Here is a 22,545-nt window from a genome sequence, read left to right as displayed (position 1 = left end):
TTCTCAAGCAAAGTATGTAGCAGACATTTTGGAGAGGTTTAAAATGCAAAACAGCAAGCTCGTACCAACTCCAACTGTCATGGGGTTGAAGTTGAGCAAAGAAGATTGCAACAGCAATGTCAATCTGACATTATACAAAAGCATGATAGGCAGCTTGATGTATTTGACAACCACTAGGCTCGATATAATACACTGCAACAGATGATTTCAGGTTGGTTGGTTACACTGACAATGATTGGGCAGGAAGTGTCGATGATAGAAAAAGCACGTCAGGATATGTTTTTCATTTGGGTTTTGGAGCCATTTCATGAGCTTCCAAGAAGCAGTCGATGGTTTCATTGTCAACAGCAGAAGCTTAATATGTCGCCGCAATAGCAGCAGTGTCAGGTAGTTTGGATGAGAAGGATGTTGAGGGATCTTTGCCACGACCAAGAGGGAGCAACAACTATTTTCTACGACAACACCTCAACAATTGCATTATCAAATAACTATGTTTTTCACGAGAGGACTAAGCATATTGATACAAAATATCATTTTATCAAAGAGTTGATTAACAATGATGAAATTATGTTACAACACTGCAGGTCACAGGAACAGTTTGTTGATATTTTCACAAAGCCATTGGCACGTGGAAGTTTTGTTTATCTCAGAGATTGTTTGGGAATTGTCAATGGCAGTAGTTGTTATTAAGGAGGAGTGTTGAAAATAATAATCCCAACCACCGCCTTAAAATTAGGTGGTAAGCCACAGTCGTGTGATGAAGATTAGATTAAGCCTGGTACCTGAGGCCATAAGAATTGGGGATTGTATGTGGGTTGTAGTGTGCACAACTCCTGTGGGAGTTAAAGTAAAGTGTTAAGGAGTGCTATCAGCAACTCGAGCCAAGCACTAATCCATTGCAAAAGAGTGAAGCAAAAACCCCGAGGTCAAAAGCCGAAGAAATACACTCATAGGCTGCATAAAGATTCTTCTTTTAACGTCTACACAAATTGACACAACAAAAGGTGTCATGAGTGAAATAAAATCTATTTAAATAGTAAAAGTTTGTCCTTTATTTAAACTTATTTTCAAAATTATTAGAATTATATCTGAAATAACATTTCGGGTTAGATTCCTTGATCCATCATTCAAAATAATATATACTTAATATGTATTAGGGATGCATAATCTGTAAATGAGATAATTCTTGTAAATTTAAGGGTGATTTTTTATATTTATAAATATAAAAAATAGTTTTAAATATATATATATATATATGAGTGAAAATAATTTATTTATAGATTAATAGATTTATTTATTTTGGAATGTGATTTCTAAAAATTTAATTTAATTATTAATGAAATAGTAAAAATTTAGTTTTCACAAAATATTTTTAATAATAATCTTATTTAAAATTATTAAATATTAAAATTATATTATATATTTTATTTAATTAATAATATTATATATAAATACATTTAAATTGGTTTAAAATAGATAAAGTTTATGAGTTCCACAATTTATTTAGTTGAAAGACTATGTCAACTATACAGTACTATGAAAATCTAAATCTAATTAACTCATAATGTTATTTCAAAATGATTTATATTACACAATAATTAGAATACAGATAAGAATATCTCCAACATCATAGATCAAAAGTTGAAATTTCTCAAACAGTATTATGCCTTTTTTTTATTTTTTAATTAAATCAACCTGACAATTCCAGTTCATCTCGTCGTTTCCTTCACCCGGCTTCTGAGTTTTCCTTATGATCACCCAAAGCACGTAAAAAGTGGACAAAATGTAAAATTATGTCATCGTGACATTTGTAGGTTTTATGCAGACGTCAGATTCCCACTGTTCTTCATCTAACGACTTGAGTTCTCTTCCCATTTGGGAAATGTTGCAGCTGTCATGAGTCCACTCCATTTCTTCAAGTTCACTCGAATCAATCCCGCCGGCCAACAAATCCTCATGTTTGATGCCCTCTTTCAGCGCTGCCACTACCTCACTCATGCTCGGTCTACAAGAGCGTCCCGCCTGAACACATCTCATCGCTACTTTCGCAACACAAGTCATGGATTTCATGTTGTAACTGTTCCCCAGCCTCTTGTCTATGATTTCTGTTACTGTGCCACCATTTTCATCTATTTCTGCTAGATACGGTGTTGCCTGTAAATATGCCAATAATTATTGTTAGTGTTTACCCGAACAGCCACTACGAAACATTCTCTTGTCAAAGCCGTTAAATATTCTTATTTTGGTGATTGATGATACGAATCCTCACCCAGTGAATGATGTTTACTTCCTCTTCAACTAGTTTTGGATCTATGGGCGGTCTTCCCGAAATGATTTCCAACAAAACCACTCCGAAACTATAAACATCACTCTTATATAAATGCTAATTTTAATTTTCATTTTGGTTATTAATTAAAATACTATATCTGTGTATGCAAAGTGGCTCAGTGTATTCTAAGTTGGCAATACCACTATCATACCCTTTATCACCACCTACTTTCCACCCATTTGTATGAGGCTATAGGGCAAGTCCAGTCTTTGGCCACTTTACCCAGGTTTTTGAAATATCACTTTCCACCACTGGGGTACTTCCATACCTTGTACAAACCAAGAGTTTTTATCACTTCCTACCGCCACCACCTTGTCCATACCGTCTATCATAGTGGTTTCACCCATACACCACCCCAATGGTCTCCACTATTGTAGTTGCCACCATTTCATCTACTATGGTTTGATGACCTAGACAAAATGCACCTATCAAACATCATCCCATGATAATACCATAATCGATGTGATAACAATTGTTTCCTCAACGTAGCCAATGTAATCAAGTGTTCCACCTGCTAGAGAATCTCTATCATTGCCTAATAAAATCATCAATTGATGATTTTTTTATGTGTCATGAATGGAATTGATTTTAGTATTTTTGGTTTGAATTTAAAGCATTAATTCTTGTAATTATTGTAGAGTGGCATAGCTAAGAGATTGGAGTCACAGATGAGGAAAATACCCTTGCGACTAATTATATCATCTACTGTGAGTTTTCTATACGACTATCTCTTAAATTATGTGTAGTGTATGTATCATTACATATGTACACTTTCACCTATGATATTATTCAATACAAATAAAATGGAAGAAAAAGTAAATAATGATGGGAAAGACCTATATATCTTTCATTTTTTCCACTCACAATCTTATGGATGGAAATTCTACTATAAAAAAGATAAACTCAATCTTGAAGAAACCCTTTTGAAGGACACAAGCTTAATATCTTCTCGATTCTCTTTGGGAATGACAACTAATTTGGAAGCAATGGCATATAAATCTTAATATTGAATTCAGTTGGGCTACAAAACACCTCCTTCCTAACTTCCACACACCTCCATTATTTTGGGATTGTATTCTTATCACATTGAACTTGATGGACAAGGAAATACATCCCCTCAATAAACAATTGTTTAATTAGTTGTTCATCTCATGTGTGTGAAATGAGAGGGATAAGTGAATTTATTGAGTATGATAGCTACAACATTTATTAGAATCCATTAAATGGATTCCCTCCCACACTGTGCATCATTTAGATTGGCATTAGAATGCTCCCCCTAAGTATATCTGATAATAAATTCAAGTGTTAGATTGCTAGTTTGAGTTTCCACATGTTAATTGTATCAAATTCTGGTAATGTTGGAATTACTAGTATTATTCATTGTTGGAGTGATTTTCTTTCTATTTTATGTTGGTAGGAACAAGTGGGAATGAAGTGTTCAATTTATCAGCAATAATTGAGCTACCTTCCCTTAAAAAAATTGAATGGGAGTACTCCATTTACAATGCATTGAGTTCAATTTTTTTTGTAGGCAGACTTAGAATTAAGAAATGAAATCATATGAAGCATAGGTTTAAATTCCTTTTCCCTATTCCCAGTGAGAAAAACTATAGATTTAACATTGCCTTGAAGGAAGAATGTCATTGTGATAGTTATCATTTAATGGAACATTAAGCGTTGTCTATTCATTCCATTGGTTGCCACGAATATTGAGTATTAGGTAGAGTGCATCCCATATAATTTGTAGTCCATATAAAGGATCTAATTAGTGTTCTAATAAATCAAATTTCAATTAAGAAATAGGGTGTTTGTTGAATGATATATTCAAAATAAGATGTGATTTTATTGTAGTAACAATAAGATGCAATTTATTCAATTGTTAGTACTTTCCTTGGCCCTATAAAGGCAACAAGCAAACCCACAGTTACATGTCATGGGAAAACAAGTAGTAGGGAAGTTTTCATTTGAAAATATGATTAGAACAAAGACAATGTAATGGATTATGAGTAAGGTTAGAGAGAAAATACTTTAAAATCCATAGAGGATTTGTGTTAGTGAAGCATGAGGGATATAATTCCCACATTTATAGATCACCTAATACAAGCCCAAAATAACCATTGGAGCCAAATAAGGGAACCATGAGGGTATATTATGTGGTCGGGAAGGTTGAATTTTTTTTTTTAAAGAAAGTTATGAAAATAAGTGAAAAAAATGTTGAAACACTATCATCACTCACTTGGCAATGGATGCCCTTGCCCAATTTAGCATTAGGGTAAAAAAATATAACTCTCTCAATTCAATAGTTCATTTGAATTTACAACTTAGTGAGGAAGGTAGGGAAGAGCATACCATCAATGCATGGAAGGAAAATAACTTAATTTAGCAATAATACCTCACAAATACCTCTTCCTCACCTGAACTATGAAATTTCTCGCATACTTCAACAACAAGTAACCCTCACTTCGATAATTAACTCACTTAATTGAAAACCTTGTAATAAGTAATAAAATTAATAAGCAATGGGAATCTAATTCATGTAAGTAACTCACTTGGGCACTTAATACTTGATGAACTCAACATTGGATAGGGAGGTTAACCAAATCTATTCACCCTTAACAAAACAACAATTTCATATAAAAATCTATTCTCTTATTTTTCATTTACACTATTGTTATTTTCCATGGTTTTCATGATTTGGTAGGTTACTAGATTATTGGAGGGTTTTTTGGAGTTACAAACATGGAATTGTGCTCAATAGAAGAGGGCATGTGGCTTTCCAAAGTATTAATGAATTTTTTCTTCACTTAAAAGCTACAATGAGAGTCAAACTCATGGGAATCCATTAAAGCAAAACCCTGATATATTGATATAACTCTATGAGATTCATGAGAACTATACCAAACTCACTGAACCCACTATAGTTGTAAATATTCTTCTTCGGCCTTAATGTTTAGTCATTATGTCATCCTCCATTTGTTAAAGGATTTATGCATAGGTTAATAGCTTGAAGAATGATATTTTATGGCTTCAAACACGATTGAATATCTAGGCTATTTCAATTTGTTTTTGTTGATTTTGCATTTGGTTTTTTTTTCTCTTTTTTCTTCAAAAAAATTACAATATTCCTTACCAACCAAATCCCTAGCTCTAGAATAGTCAAATAAATTCATTTTTGTACAATGTAATAATATGAGATGGGTTTCACTAGTTGTAATTCAATGTCGTGAATCCAACATAATTAATGGTTCACCCATCTGAATCCTAGTTAGAGTTTATGGCGAGTTGCTTTTTGCTTCCTGAAACTATTTAGGGACACATTGTGAGTTTGGTCTAAGGGAATAGAATCTAATTGAAGTAGAATAATTGATTTTTGTAATCTAAAAAAAGAGTTATTTTCCAAGGCCCACGATTCCATGCTACCCATAATCTCCTAAGCTCGTATTTTGCAAATTTGACCCCTTTGTGCAAAAATTGCATTATTTCTTATTGAGAAAAACCCTAGCCCTATAGATTTTCAAATAAGAGAATTTTCGTCCAATGAAATCATAGGAGAATGGTTTCCCAATCTATAACATAGTGTTATAAATCCAACACAATCAACAAGTCACCCATCCAAGTATGATTACAACTTTATGTTGAATTGCAACTCATTTATTATAGTCGTCGAGGGACACATTGTGAATTTGGCTTATGGATTTATAATCCAAATTGAATAGCATAATTTATTTTCATAAGCTCCCAAAAGTGTATTTGACCAAGGCCCATGTGAGGAGGCGTATTCTAACAAGGTGTTTTTTTGTTCTTTTCTAGGTAGATTTTTTAAATTGATTTTTCCCAAAATCTAGCAAGAAATTGGGAACAATGTAGTTTAGAGTTCTAGGGTATACACAATCCCAATTTCCTAGGGATTTTCTATGTTTTTGGATCCATTTCTTCATTCAAAAATGTAGTTTAAATGATCGAACATTATGACCTCACCAAAAATCATGTTTTGAATTTTATTAGTGAAATTTGGAAAAAAATACTTCCTTATTAGACTACACCCATGTGAGCACACTACCCATAGTCTCTTAAGTTAGGGTTTTGGAAAATTGACCCCTTTGTGCAAAAATTTCATTATTTCTTTCTAAGTAAAACCCTTAAGATCCATATATCATCAAATAAATGAAATTCTAGCTAATAGAATCATAGGAGAAGAGTGCCCTAATTATAACTTAGTATTAGGATTCCAATGCAATCGATGATTCTCTTATCTGAGTATCAATTATATTTTTATTCCTGGATTCATTTAGGGACACATTGTGCATTTTTTCTAGGGTAATAAAATCCAAACAAAGTAGCTTAATTGAGTTTTGTAAGGTCCCATAAGTTGCTTTTCTGAGGCCCATGTGACAACACAACCCACAATCACTTGAGTTCAGGTTTTTCAAAATCCCCCCTTGGTGAAATATTTGCATTGTTCCTTACTAATAAAATCCCTAACTCTGAAGTGTAGGATTTTAGGCACAAGCTCAAGATCCATGTGTTAGAAAATAGTAGACTAGCTATTGCAAAACAAGGGAGAATTGAAAGATAAACTACTTGGAAAATTGACTAAGTAACCAAGAATACAATTTGAATTATTCATAAAATATAATTTATTACTATTTTTAAGCATGAATGTACAATATAAGACTCTCTAGGAGGAATAACCAAGTCGAATTATGTTGTGATTTCTAGTGCACGCACTCAGTTAACTAGAAAAGCACTTTCCCTAATTAGCTAGTGAGTCCAAAATAGACTAGGTGACTCTAAATTAGAAAAGTATCTGATGATGGAGTTAAATAGAAATAAGAAGAGTTAGATATCAGTTAGAAATTATATTATAACTCTCACATGAAATATATCCCAGTAAAACTCCATAAATAGAACTAAAAGTAGTGATAGCTCAGTGGAGTTAGGTGATAGCTACTAAACTTATAAAACGAAGTGTTTACTCATTCTAGGAAGGCCTAGGAATGAGCTATCATGAATTAATGAAGTGTAATAAAACATTTCATCATCCAGATAGTGTAACATGTCATCCTAGCTATAACTCCTTCCTAAAAGTAGACACACTAAAACTATAAATTGCGAAAAAATTGGTGATGATCCCAAATGGTAGGGAATGCCTAATAGTGAAAGAAAAAGGGTAATGTGCACCCTTGAAATGTTGTTTTCAGAATGTCTTTTGTCTTCACTCTAATTTGATGATATCCTGAATAAATATCTGACTTGGTGAAGTAAATTTATCCATGTAGTTCATCCAACAATTAATTAATCATAGGAATGGGAAACTTATCTTTAATAGTGAGCTTGTTGAGCTCTCTATAATCCATACACATACGCCATGATCCATCCTTCTTTTGAACTAATACTACTAGAGAAGAAAAAGAACTTTGGATATATTGAATTATACCATGCTCTAGCATTTCTACAACCATACATTCAATTTCACTCTTCTGGGCATAGGAATATCTATAAGGTCTCGTGTTTGGAGGGATACTTCCTGGAATCAACTGAATAGCATGATCATGATCACGAATAGGTGGGATACCTTTACGTGTCTCAAATACCTTGGAATGATTGTCATTGAATATTTGGAGATCTAGAGAAATGGATGACTTATATGTTTGAACAACCAATGAACATAATTCTGAAATTACCCCTCATTCTTCCTTCTTCAAAATCTTTGTCATGCCATTAGTGATAATTATCTTCCCAAGTTTCCTTGCAATACCACTTAATTAAATTTCCTTTCTTTCCTAGAAAAAATTCAAGAAAAGTTGTTGAAAATTAAAGTATAGTATCCCCAAAGATTGTAGCCATTGGACTCCTAATACAACATCTGCACCACCCACTGGAATGGAAAGTATTGGAATATTGGCAATATATATTCGCCCATGGTTAGATTGATATTGTGGCAATTCCCTAAGAAATTCATAGTTCCTCCATTTGCAACCATCACTCTACACTTTGGTGCTTGATATGAAAAGTAATTAAAATCCTTGGCTATCTTACAATGAATTAAATTATGAGTATTATCTGAATCAATTAGAACTATTACCTGTTTGTTCTTTATATATCCTTCTATCTTGAGAGTTTGAGGAGTGGTAATTCCCGCCAATGCATTGCAATATATGGTTAAATTCATTTATTTTTATTCAACTCCCCTAGGGTCAGTTCTTAGTGTATATCTTCTTCTTTTGATATTTCTTGTTCCTTTTCTTCCTTCTCTTCACAATCTATGTAAAATAATTTCTTCTCATCACACTTACAACCTTTAGTGTATTTCCATCACAATTATAAAACATACCTTTTTCTCTTTTTTCTTTTAGTTGTTATGGTGTAAACCTTGTAGGTTGTGTGAGACTAGGAGTAGTAACACTTCCATGTTTATAGTTGTGAGTGGTAAATCTCTTTGTTGCCATAATTTTTCTTTCCACCGTGAATGCATTCTCCAATGACTTAGGATCCCGAAGGCGAACCTTATGTTCTATGTTATCCTTTAACGTCCCTATGAAGACATTAATCAGATGCTCCTATGGAATATCATTTACCTTGATATTTAAACTTTGGAAGTCCTCAATGTGCTTCCCAACTGAACCCTTTTGCTTGAGATTTATCAATTGGATAAGAACCACTTATGTTAATTAGCAAATAAAAAAACCATGCGACTTTCTCCGTAACCAGCAAACCTATTATTAATCGTTTCTTCCTGTTCAACCTCTCTGGAAAAGTCGAATACTTTTCTTCTGCATTGTTTCTCTCGAACGGTTGTCCTATTCTTCTGCCCGGGAGACAAATGTACAATCATTCATATCCTTACTCTCAAATGATTCGAAGGCATGTGGGGTCTGATGCAGTAAAAACGTCAACTTTTTCTCTTTTCTCCTCAGCCACATATGGTTCCATATTGATCGAGGATGATGATGAGTTTTTAAAATGGTTAAGAACTCTCAATATAAAATATTGGATATAAATCGATATGATCTTGAATTTTAATTAAATATAAAAAGCTTACTTATTTTAAAATATATGTGTATTTTATAGTTATGTTAATTAAGTTCATGGAGCTTTGGATAAATGGTGATCAGGTGTTTTGTTAAGACACTTCTTGATGTGAAGTCACCGGTTCAATTCCTCACCCGATCGGGGTGATAAAATGGACATGATGAAGATGTAGTCCTACCAAGTTTACAAAAAAAAATTGTTACATGAACAAGCATCATATAAAATGAGTTATGGTTTTTTTGGCATGTGGTATTGATAAGACATAAGTGAGTTATGGTTTTTTGAACATGTGGTATTGATAATGTAATATCTCACTTAAATTATTTGACTAAAATCTCACAAATTTGCCTCAGAAAAATATACCATGAATTTATTTCCAAGATACAAAATAAAAATTGTACAATTTCACATATTAGAAATACTAGAACTTCAATTAAATGGGCAATGCAAGTTGGTTCAATGTATTCTAAGTTGGCAATATCACTAGAATACACTTCACTACCACCCACTTTCCACCCATCATTTGTATAAGGCTATAAGGCAAGTCTAGTCATTGGCCACTTTACCCTGGTTTTCGAAATATCACTTTCCACCACTGCAGTATTTCCATCCCTTGTACAAACCATGAGGGTTTATCACTGCCCAACCACACCACCTTTTCCATCCCATCTGTCCATAATGGTTGCACCCATACTCCATCCACTGGTCCCCCATATTGTAGCTACCACCATTTCATCTGCTATGGTTTCATGACCTAGCCACAATGCACCACTCAAACATCATCCCATGATAATACCATAATCGATGAAATAACAATCATTTCCTCGGTCTAACCTATGTAATTGAGTGTTCCACCTACTAGTGAATCTCTAACATTGCTTAAGGCATTCGTCCATTAATGAATTTTATGTATCATGAATGGAATTGATTTTAGGGTTTTTGGTTTAAATTTTAAGCATTGATTCTTGTGATTGTTGTAGATTGGCATACCTAAGAGATTTGGGTCACAAACAAGGGAAATATCCTTGCAACTGACAATATCAACTACTATGAGTTTTCTATGAAACTATCTCTTAAATTATGTGTAGTGCATGCACCATCACATATGTACACTTTAACCTATGGTGTTGTTCAATACAAAGACAATGCAAGAAAAAGTAAATAATGAATGGAAAAACCTATAGACTAGCACCAATCTCCCAATATTTCATATTTCCTCACATAAGCCTATGGATGGAAATTTTACTATAAAAAGATAAACTCAACCTTGAAGAAACCCTTTTGAAGCAAGTTTAAGATCTTCTCGATTCTCTTTGGGAATGAGAACTAATATTGTAAGCAATGGTATATAACTCATAAGCTTGAATTTAGTTGGGATACCAAACACATCCTTCTTAACTTTCACCCACTTCCATTCTTTTGGGTTTGTATTCCAATCATAAGAAACTTGATGGACAAGGCAATCCATTCCCTCAATAAAAAATTGTTTAATTAGTTGTTTGCTGTGAAATGAAAGGGATAAGGTTGAATTTATTGAGTATGATATCTATAACATTTATCATAATCCATTAAATTATCCCCCCCCCCCCAAACACTGTACACCATTTAGATTGGCATTATAATGTTCTTCCTAAGTATAATTGATGATAAATTCAAGCGCTAGATTGTTATTTTGAGTTTCGACATCTTAATTGTATCAAATATTGGTAATGTTGGCATTACTAGTATCATTCATTGCTGGAGTGATTTTCTTTGTATTTTATGTTGGTATAAACAAGTGGAAATGAAGTGCTCAGTTTATCGGCATTAGTTGAGCAACCTTCCCTTTACAAAATTGAATGGGAGTAATCCATTTACAAATCATTGAGTAAATTTTTCTGTTGTAAGAAGCCTTGGAATTAAGAAACCAAATCATACCAAGCATAGGTTTAAATTCCCATTTCCTTGTTCCCAATGAATAAAACTATAGATTCAACATTAGATTGAAGGAAGAATGTCGTTGTGACATTTATCATTTAATGGATCATTAATCATGGTTTATTCATTCCATTCATTGCCAAGAATATTGAGTATTAGGTAGAGTGCATCCCATATAATTTGCAATCCATATAAAGGAGTTAATTGGTGGGCTAACAAATCAAATTTTAACGAATAAAAAGGGTTTTGGTTGAATCATATATTCAAAACAAGATGTGTTTTTATTGTAGTAATGATAAGATGCAAAATTTTCAATTGTTAGCACTTGCCTTGGCCTTATAAAGGAGACAAGCAAACCCATCCTTACTTTCCATGGGAAAACAAGTAGTAGAGAAGTTTGCACTTGGAAGTATGATGAGAACAGAGTCATTGTAATGGATTATGAGTAAAAGAATTCAAATTCCATAGTGTATTTGTGTTGGTGAAGCATGAGGGATATAATTCCCACATTTACAAATTGCCTAATCCAAGCCCAAAATAACCATCAGAGCCAAATAGGGGAACCATGAGGGTATATTATGTGGTAGGAAAGGTTAAAATTTTTATTTTAAATAATGTTATGAAAAGAAGTGAAAAAATTGCCTAAAGACTATCATCACTCACCTAGGCAATGAATCATTGGAAAATACAAAAGTGACAACTATTAACTCTTATTTTCTTTAACCTTAATAATTTATTGTGTACTTATTTATTCTTCTTGTGTTATTTAGTTAGATATTTTCATCAAACAAACATCAATAATAAAACAACAACAACATAGGACACAAAAATTAGGCTCTTGTCCAGGGAAAAACCCCTCCAAGGGGAAAAACCAGTAAACTCTTCTCTTCTTATAAAATCTGCTTCAAAATGAGACACAAAGACCCAAACCATAGACCATGTCCTTCTCCAAGTACCAAGTCAGACCTCCAACAAGTCTTTCCTTGATTTTACACCAACCAACTTCAACCTGCCAGCTTCAATACTGCAACTCATCGTGCAACTTCGATCCTGCAATTTTGGCCTTGCAGCTTCTATGGAAACCGTAATCCAACCTCCTCCTTAGACCTTCCATGAGAAAGACAACACTTCCCAATGTCAATGAGGTCAAGGCAGGGTATTCTTCCTTCCAGCCATAAGTTTATGCACTTCGTCCTCCTGCAACTTAGACGTGCACCTTTCGTCTCCTTTTGCAGCACCAGAAACCCTATAATTTCGCAGGTGTGAGAGAGATAGAGCCAAAAAACAAGTTATTTCATCCTTCTTTCTTCTCCTAGACCTTTGTTCTCCTTTTTGTCTTCTCCCAGCTTCAGATCAAACTTATTTCTTGATAGATAGAACTTGTGAGTGATATAATTCTAAATGAGGTTGAATTTCTTCTTTATATAGCCTTCTCAAGGAGTTGAATTCCCTCCTTAAGTTCAACTTGTAATTGTTAGGGCCAACTTGGACCTTTGGAGTTTTTAGGACCTTTTAGACTAAAAAATAATTCTTTTTACAATTACATTTTTCCCAGAAGGGTCTTATAAACATCATGTTGACTCCTTTAACTCATGACAATAAATCCAAAGACCTAAAAAACCCTATAAGCATGAAGAACATGATTTTACCTATAAGACCATCAATAAATAACGTGAAACCTATTATTTAATAATAATAACTTTTTATTTTCTTCCTTTTTTTGTTACATAGGATACATATTGAAACAAGTACAACAACAATTATGAAGATCGAAAGTAGTTACATTTTCAAGACTCCCTTTCAACTAGGGAGGTATTCATAATTTGTAAAACATCATTCTCAAATCAAAGAGTTCTCATAAGAAGAGTCATATTGATAAGCCATATTGTAAGCATAATCATTATGATGAGCATTGTCTTTGAGGCCTAACGAAACAATCTCTACTTTAATCAAGAGCATTATGATGGGAGGTTTTATGTGTGATACTGCACTACCCCTAAAAGGAATATACCCCTTCTATATGTCCACAAGGCATGTCCTTTTAGGACTGGTGGGCTCCAGTATTGTAGCAATAATGCTACAACTCCTGGAGCTTCCTGTCTCTTAATTTTATCAACCCGGTAGTTCGTACAAACTTCGAAGCGACGGTGCTGTATGCACAAGTACTAGCTCTTGTCGCAGCTGTCACTTGGTCAGCTGGCACAAGTCCGCTAGGGCTCAAGCCAACTTCTATAGGCTCACAGAAGAAGCTTTATCAATGATGGACGAAAGCTAACTCAAAGGAGACTAGTCTAATTGCAAAAGGAAACTGAAAACCAATAAAGCATGGAAACCCTAGGAAACCCTAATTTGACTAGCTAGACCCTAACTATGCAAAACTGTGAATGAAACAACTACCAATAATGCCATTACTTGCAGTGAACTGAAATACATGCATCTAAGCTACTTGCATCTGAAAAGTCATGTTTTTGTACTTTTTCATTAAGTGGTTGGACTTATTGTGATGATGCTTTTAATTAGGGTTTGGTTGTGCAGGGGCGGTTGGAATGGAAGGAAAGCATGGGCAAGGTCAGAATGGCTATGGGAGGTCCCAGAGGGTCTCCAGCATCAATCCCCAGAAGTCTACCACGTTCGGATGCTCAGCAACCGAGTTTGCAGACTTCTACAGGAAGTCTGCAGGGGATCCTACAGGAAACTCAAGGGTTTCTACAGGAAGGTTGTGCAATTCTACAGGATGATTGGCCGTGGAAGTTTTGGAAGATGGTGAAGGGTTGGAGTGGTGTGGAAGGATAGGTGAGATGGAGATGGAGCTGGTAATGGCTCAGGAGCAGAGGAATCAGATGGAGGAAGAGTGTATGCAGTGGTTTGATGATTGGAAGGATGGGAACTATGAAAGTTGAAGGAGATGGAGCTATGTGGAAAATGAGAGAGTTGGAGGGTAAATGAGTAAGACAGAGGTTAAATAGGACTTGAGGATAGATCAAGAAGAAGAAGAAGGAAGTGGATTGAGAAGGAGCAGCGTAAATGAAACAAATGACTTATGCATCAAGACGAGAAATTTATTAACCTATGATAACTGTGCCATGAAACCTATGAATAGAAATGGAAAACAAGAAATGAAACCTATGCGTGGAAGTGAAATGTGAAAGTATGGTTCGATGTCAAAAATGCATGGATGGATCTTCAATGAAAACGTTTATGTTGCAGCTTGCATGGAAATGAGAAGAACTGCTTTTCTTTTTGGTGGTTGGTCATGGACTGCACCCCAATCCCTAACAGAGAGATGGCAGTGAGCCTTTACAACCTTTTTGCTGGAGCTCCAAGAGATTATATCTATCCTCCTATCAAACTTAAGCAACTGAAAGCAAATCACCATAAACTAGTCTTATCTATGCTCATGAAAACGACTAAATTAACAAACTGTAAATTCGAATTGCATGTGAAAGTAAACAAACTCAAAGTGCTGGAACGAAATGCAAACACATTACAACACTGAGGAGATCTATTGCTCTCAGGTTGGGCCCTAACCTGAGAGCTATAGCTCCTTGAGAAAACTCAAAACTAGATCAAAATCTGCCTTCTTTATTCATAATCTGATGTCATGCCAAATTGGCTTACAAAAAGGAACAAAAACCGAGCTCTAGCTCGTACTTCCAAATTACAAGAGTAATGCCAAGGTTCAAAAAGCTTCTATCCAAGGCTACGGCCTCAGTATTTATGCAAAAACGATCATCCAACAGGTGTCCTTGATTTTAGGAGCTCGACTGTCCAACTAAAGTTTAATTGTTGATCCTGTAGGCCAGTCATAACTACTATTCCTGTAGAACAGTTATAACTGTTGTTCCTGTAGAACAGCTGGCTGCTTCTAAGCTCGGTGGGGAGATGGATTGGAGCTCGGAGTTCTTGGTGGGAATCACGAGGAAGGTCCCCAAGACCGTGGACATCCTCTCCTAAAAACCAGTAGTGCCACCTCATTGTCTCCTTGTCTCCTTTTTCGTTGTCTTTTTCTCCCTTTTAATGCCAAAAACCTGAAAGCATCATGCATTAGTCACGTAGATAAAATGTCTACCCTTCTTCCTACAAACAACACAAATAAACCAAGAAATGCATGCATAAGCAATAAAAAATGAATGGTTTGAGCAGAGCAAGTAGGCCAAATGAGCCCAAATTGTACCAAAAATTGGGGCTCATCATCACCCCCCAGCTAAACTATTTGCTCATCCTTGAGCAACTTTGCCCTGGCTCCTCGTCTTTGGCCGAGAACTAGAGCCCAGAGCACGCCTTTCCTCCCCTGTTTTTGGTGGTTCTGCCTTTTCTGCCGAGGGTGGCGCTTCTTCCTTTCCCGTTTTTGGCGGCCCTGCCTTTGCTGCGCCTGGTGGTGACGAAGGTGATGCTTCCTCCCCCTTTCCTATTTCCTTGAGCCGGGCTTCGGAAGGCAACTGGCCTATTTTTCGTGTCCAGGAAGTTATTTTTGGGCTCCCCTTTTCGAGGGTGGCTGATGTTTTAGAGGGGGTTCTTGCACTGGGTGAAGTAGGGACATCCCCTGAAGTGGTTTGGCTGCTGGGTGGAGGCTGTGGCTTGCCCGTGGTCATCCTCTTACTTCTCCTGGCTTCAGATGGTAGAGGGGTCTCCCTCTCCCTTTTCTCCTTCGGTTTTGGAGGTGTACTGAGGGCAGCCAGTGCCGCTGCTGCCTCTTTTTCGAGAATGCCAGCCTTCTCTTTCTTGTGTTTTGCTCTCTCAGAGCTCCTTATAGAGGGCCCCTCCTTTTCAGATTTCGGGCTTCCTGTGGAAGACCCTGCTTTGCCCGCTTCCGGGCCTCCTATCGAAGATTCTTTCTTCCCCGCTGTTGGGCTCCCTGAAGAAGGCCCTTTCTCTGCCTTCAGACTCTCTGTAGGAGGCTGTTTCTCAATGACTTTCGGGCCTCTTGTAGAAGCCCCTTTTTCCAATTTCGGGCTTCCTGCAGAAGCCCTTGTCTCTGTCTTCGGGCTTCATGTAGAAGCCTGTGTTTGCACTTTCAGGCTTCCTGTAGAAGCCTTTGTCTCTGTTTTTGGGCTTCCTGTAGAAGCCTGCTTCTTACTGATCTTCGGGCTTCCTGTAGGAGCCTTTGTTTTTGTTTTCGGGCTTCCTGTAGAAGCCTATTTTTCAATGATTTTTGGGCTTCCTGTAGAAGCCTGAGTTTGTGTTTTCGGGCTTCCTGTAGGAGCCTGTTTTTGCTTTCCTGTAGACACAGGTGTCTCCACTTCCGCTTGCTTGCCTGCTTGAGTTTTGCTTTTTGCTTTGGGTGCAGGTGCTGTTGAGGTACTTGGGCTGACGTGGACCACCTCTGCTTTGTCCATTCTGCTCTTCATCCTCTTTTCCCTTGCTGACAGGAGAGGTGTGCCACCCTTTTCTTTGTCCTCCTTTCCCTCATGCTTCTTCCTCTGTTCTTCCTTCTGTACGGTTGCTGGGGTTTCTTGGCCTTCTTCTCTCTGTTCCTCGGCCACAGCTTCGTGTTCCTCACTGCTAGAGGAACCCGTTTCTTCGATCAACATTTTAATATCCCCATCTTTTGTTAAATTCCGGAAGGATTCCCATGAGAGGGGGACCTTATATGAGTGCAATGCATCCTCCACAAGAAGCTTTAATAACCCATGGTGGGCTATCTGATCAGGTATGCCCTCTCTTAGCTTTGTAGCACACTCCATTAGGGACTGCAGGAGGTAATAAGGGATGCTCAGTTTTTGCTCTACAGGAAGGTCAATTCGGTGCCTCAACTCAGTGAGTAGCCGAAAGTGATATGCATACACGATGTTGAACCGGCCTTCACAAGTAATATATTTCATGATTTGCAAACTGACTTCATTCCAAGGTGGCAATAGACTCGTTCTTCTCACCCCGTTCTTATCCTCCGAGAATTCTTCCTCAGGTGGAAAGAATTCCTTCTTTGCTTGCTGGCTCAGCTTTCTTTCGTCCTTGTCCCATGGCAGACCCATAGGGAGTTCTGTGATCCGACTGATATGTTCTGGGGTGAGCTTGAGGCTCAGACCTCTGAAGTTCACTGTGGCCAGTGTCTGGGATTTAGGCTTCAAAGCCTGTAAGAATTCCTCGGCTACTTCATCATCGTAGCCCTGCAGCTTATCACAAAAAGGCATCCATTGTGCTCTGGTGAAGAGCTCTACTACTGCCGGGTTTTCCCTTAATTTAGTGGACTCAGTGGGTTCTCGTCTTATAAAACCACCCGGCATGATGAACACGGTCGTTTTAATTGAAGGTGGCAGATGCAAAAGAGATTTGGTCTATGAAGACAGAGCATGCACATACAAAATTTCAACACAGACTACTTATACCAACATCCTGTAGAACGGTAGCAAAGGCACAGCGAACAACAATTCCACCAATATCTTTATAACCCGACTGTGGACGATGGTCTTGCCACTTCTAATAACCAGTTACATTAAGAGTTCAGGGTTACCTCTTTAATTGGCCACCTTTTCCGTGAGGCACCCGCTTTCCTGTAGATGACTGCGTTCCTGTAGACTGCGTTCCTGTAGACTGCGTTCCTGTAGAACTGCGCCCCTGTAGGACTGCGTTCCTGTAGAAGCAGTGCGCAATTCTCGGGGAGGACTGTAGTTGGCCCGCGCTCACGGTGTGCTTGACCAGCGTTCTGGTCGCCAACAACTCGGCGTATCAAAGTGCAGAGGAGATCAGAATAGCTATCCGAGTTGAAGTGTTGGATGATAAATGCATGTGCATGATTTAGCCGATTGGATTTTGAATCGGCGCAATCCGTGGCGCGGGGGATGAGCTGTCCCCGCCGGACCGTTGGGCGACGTCATCCATCCTCCGCCTGCATATTCACTTGCTGTCACATTCATTCCCACAGATTTGCCACCGCCTTTCCTGTTAAATTCATGCTTCTGACGAGAGTGTTCTCACGTGCATGCCGTTCATTCTCTTTGTCGTGGCCGCCACCCAAACATCCAAATACACTTTAACTAGTCGACGTGGCCAGTCGACTGGCCATACGGCCGCTCAACCATTCAATTTTACGCTTTGCAAACAATTACAAAGTTAGATTCATGCGATTTGATGGAAGGAAGGGTTGAGACACTTACCTGCGTGGCTGCACACGATTTTTCCAGTTCTCGGACGATGGTGAGCGGATCTACCTGCTGCGTGCGACTTACACAGACCCGGAAGCTCGTGGTTATAGGCTGCCAATGCTGGAGTGGATGTTTTGCTTGCATGCGCCTGCGTTTCATTTCAGATGGCGGTGCTGTGAATGGTCTCCACTCGAGCAGGTTGAACTGTTACAGGATCCCCGCGAGGGGTCTCGTAACAGTCCTTTCTCCTTGGGTGCATGCTGCACGATGGCGGTTCTGGCTTCTCGATCACGATCCCGGAGCTCTTGATGCATGTGGTATGAGATCCCATCATTTGTTTAACTTTGGAAATGGCTTTCCCGCGAGAACTCATCGATTTTCTTTGTTTGTGCAGGGACTTGGCCGCATGTCGACACGGGTGGTGGAGCATGGTAACAGCAACGTGCAAAGATGCCAACAGAGGCTTGCATGCATCCAAACCAATCCATGGTCGCGAAATCTCTTTTTAAGATGAATTCTGGCCGTCCAAAACTCCTACAGGAAGTTTCCTGTAGAACACAGAGCTTCCTGTAGAAAGTTCGGCCTTCCTGTAGAAAGTCTGCACTTTCCTGTAGAAAATCCGCACCTTCCTGTAGAAAGACTGCGCCTTCCTGTAGAAAGACTGCGCCTTCCTGTAGAAAGACAGCAGCTTCCTGTAGAAGATTCAAACCATGATAAAATTGCACATACCTTGAAAAAACATGGGTGCTCTTGGAGGAGGTACTGATGAGGTTCCTTGACAGCATGATAAGGACCCTTGGCTGTGAGTTGAAGGGCTTCCTCTTCTCCATAGAGCATCTGCAACCTGCAATTTTTACCATATTTTGCTTATTGTGTTTTCTTTTTTTTTTCTTTTTTTTTCTTCTTTTTTTTGAAAGATAACAGGGGCGCCTCAAGGAGGTTTTCACCCGTGCCATCTGCCCTGAGCGCCTCAGAGAGGTTTTCACTCAAGGATCTTTTTCAACCTTTTCTCTTTTTTTTTTTTGAAAAGCAATAGGGGCACCTCAATGAGGTTTTCACCCCTACTACCTGCCTTGGGCGCCTCAGAGAGGTTTTCACCCAAGGATCTTTATTTTTTTTTCTTTTTTTTTCTTTTTTTTTTCTTTTTTCTTTTTTTTTTCAGATATTTTTTCAGGGTGTGCCAGAGGTAGAGGCAGAACCCTTCTCTATGACCAATACAGATTTCTCCATAGTTTTGATAAACTCTTGTCTTGAGAGAGGTCTCCTGTAGATCTTCAATCGATGCCCATTGACAAGCATGGGAATGGCTTCCTCATCAATGGTTCGAATGAGGACAGATCCATTGTCATGGCATTTCTCCACTGTATATGGTCCTAGCCATCTGGTTCTCAGCTTCCCCTTGAAATCTTTGTATCTGGAATCATACAACAAAGCCCAATCTCCCGGCTGAAATTGCTTGTCATGGAGATGTTGGTCATGCCACACCTTTCTCTGAAGTTGAACCACTTCTGAGTGAAGGAGGGCCTGCATTCGGTGCTCATCCAGGCCATTCAACTGTAGTAGCCTTTCTTGTTGTGCATGGCTGAGATCTAGGTCCAGCTGAGCTACCATCCTCAAGGTATTGTATTCAAACTCAATGGACAGCAAAGCTTTCTTCCCATAGACCAGCTCATATGGTGTAAAACCGGTGGTGGTCTTCCAAGTGGTGTTGTAGGCCCATGTGGCTTCAACCAGGCGATCTGCCCAGTCCTTCCTGCTGCTGCTCACCACTTTAGTCAAGATCCCTTCTAATGCTCTATTGGTGACTTCCACCTGCCCATTTGCTTAAGGGTGATAAGGGGTGGAAGTCCTGTGCTTGATCTTGTGATGAGTTAGGAGATCTTCAACCAGGTTGGAGGTGAACTGGCTCCCTTGATCGGTGACCAGCTCTCTTGGATAGCCAAACTTATAGAAGATGTTCTCTCTTAGGAACTCGGCCACCTTTTCTTCTGTTGCTGCTTTGATTGCTTTGGTCTCTGCCCACTTTGTCAAATAGTCAGTACACACAATGATGTAAGTCCTTTGCCTCGAAGAGGGGTTGATTGGGCCCACAAAGTCCATGCCCCACTTATCAAATGGCTCAAGAGTCACTTGAGGTTGGAGAGGCATCTCATCCCTTTGGGTCGGTTTCCCCATTCTTTGGCATTGGTCACACTGACTAACATATCTTCTGACATCTTGATGAAGTGTGGGCCAATAGTAGCCCGCCTGCAGGATCTTGAAGGCAGTTCTCTTTGCTGCAAAATGCCCTCCACAAGGCCCATCATGACAAGTGAGGAGGATATCAAAGACTTCCTCCTCCTTTACACAACGCCTTAAGATCTGATCAGGGCCAAGCTTGAACAGATTGCCCCCGATCCAAGTGAATGAGGCACTTTTTCTGATGATTCTGCTCTTCTCTCTAGAAGATAGGTGTGGAGGGAACTGTGCTGAAACAAGATAGTTTGCTATATCAGCAAACCATGGAGAGAGTACTGAAATAGCAAACAGATGTTCATCAGGCATCTGATCGTCCACTGTTCCATCCTCATCTGCAGACAAATCCAATCTAGATAAAAAGTCAGCAACAATATTTTCTCTACCTGGTTTATCAACAATGGTTAGATCAAACTGCTACAATAAAAGTAACCATCTAATAATACGAGCATTCACATCTGGTTTATTCATTAAATATCTAATAGCAGCATGGTCAGTATGTACAAAGGTTTGGTAACCAGTAATATAATGTCGGAACTTGTTCAGTGCATGGACTACAGCCAAGAATTCTTTCTCGGTTACAGTGTAGTTCAGCTCAGCTTTGGACAAGTTTTTGCTAACAAAGTAAATGGCATATGGAAGTTTCTGCTCAACTTGTCCTAAAGCTGCACCTATGGCTTTGTTCAAGGCATCAGTGTGGATGTGGAAAGGTAGGGCCCAGTTTGGACCTCTCAGGATTGGGGCTGACACCAACTTGTCCTTCAATTCATTTAAAGCCCTCTGACAATCGTCAGTCCATTTAAACTCCACATCTTTTGCCAACAAACCAAACAATGGCGAGGCTAGCTTGCTGAAATCTTTAATGAATCTCCGGTAATATCCTGCTAATCCCAAGAAACTCCAGACATCCCTTACCTTTTGAGGAGGTGGAACCCTCTTGATGAGAGCAATTTTGTTAGGATCCACCTGCAATCCTTGGGAAGAAATGGTATGGCCTAGCACGGTCCCTTCAGTCATTAGGAATTCACATTTTTCAGGACTAAGGGACAAGTTCATCTCGGTGCATTTGGTTAGGACTTTCCCCAGGTTGGACAATGCTTCCTGGAAGTTGGCCCCATAAGGAGTAAAGTCATCCATGTATATTTCTACTGCATCATGGACCAACTCCGAGAAGATTCTCAAGACAGCTCTCTGAAAGGTAGCAGGAGCATTGCATAGCCCAAAGGGAAGGACTCGATAGGCAATGGTACCCCAAGGACAAGTGAAGGTGGTCTTATCTTGGTCTTCCGGGCTGATTTGGATTTGATTGTACCCGCTAAACCCATCCAGGAAAGAGAAGAACTTCTTTCCTGCCAGTCCATCCAACACTTGATCTATGAAAGGTAGAGGGAAATGGTCCTTCTTGGTAGCTTTGTTCAGTTCTCGGTAGTCCACACAGATTCTCCATTTCCCATTTTTCTTGGGAACCAACACTAGAGGGGACACCCATTCACTATCTGAGATGGGGTAGATGAATCCGGCATCCAACAGTTTCTGCAACTCTTCCTTAACAATGTCCTTAAGGGCTGGATTCATTCTCCTCTGAGGTTGCCTAACCGGTTTACAATCCTCTTTGATGTATATATGGTGGGTACAGACCGAAGGATGGACTCCCTTCATCTCCTTATAGCTCCAAGCAAAAGCATATAGGTGGTTGGCCAACAGACTACACAGCTCCTTTTCCTGGGAAGGAGATAGGGAGGAGCTGATCTTCAATGCTTTCTCAGGGCCGAACTCCACATTCTTGACTCTGGGAGTAACAGGGTTGGTTGTACAAAGATCCACTAAGGTGCTAGCTTGGGCATCCTCCACCAATTCCTCTAAGGGTAGTGCACTGGAAGGTGGATTCTGGATCAAGGTCTCGATCAAGTCATCCTCGGTTGGGGGGTCTTTTCTAGTGGTATCTAAGGT

This window comes from Pinus tabuliformis, chromosome 3_1 (genome assembly GCF_031772625.1).
Source record: "Pinus tabuliformis cultivar Carrire ecotype Pingquan chromosome 3_1, CPIR1, whole genome shotgun sequence".
Taxonomy (NCBI): Eukaryota; Viridiplantae; Streptophyta; class Pinopsida; order Pinales; family Pinaceae; genus Pinus; species Pinus tabuliformis.
The sequence above is the reverse complement of the archived record's forward strand: the minus strand, read 5'-3'. Positions refer to the sequence as shown.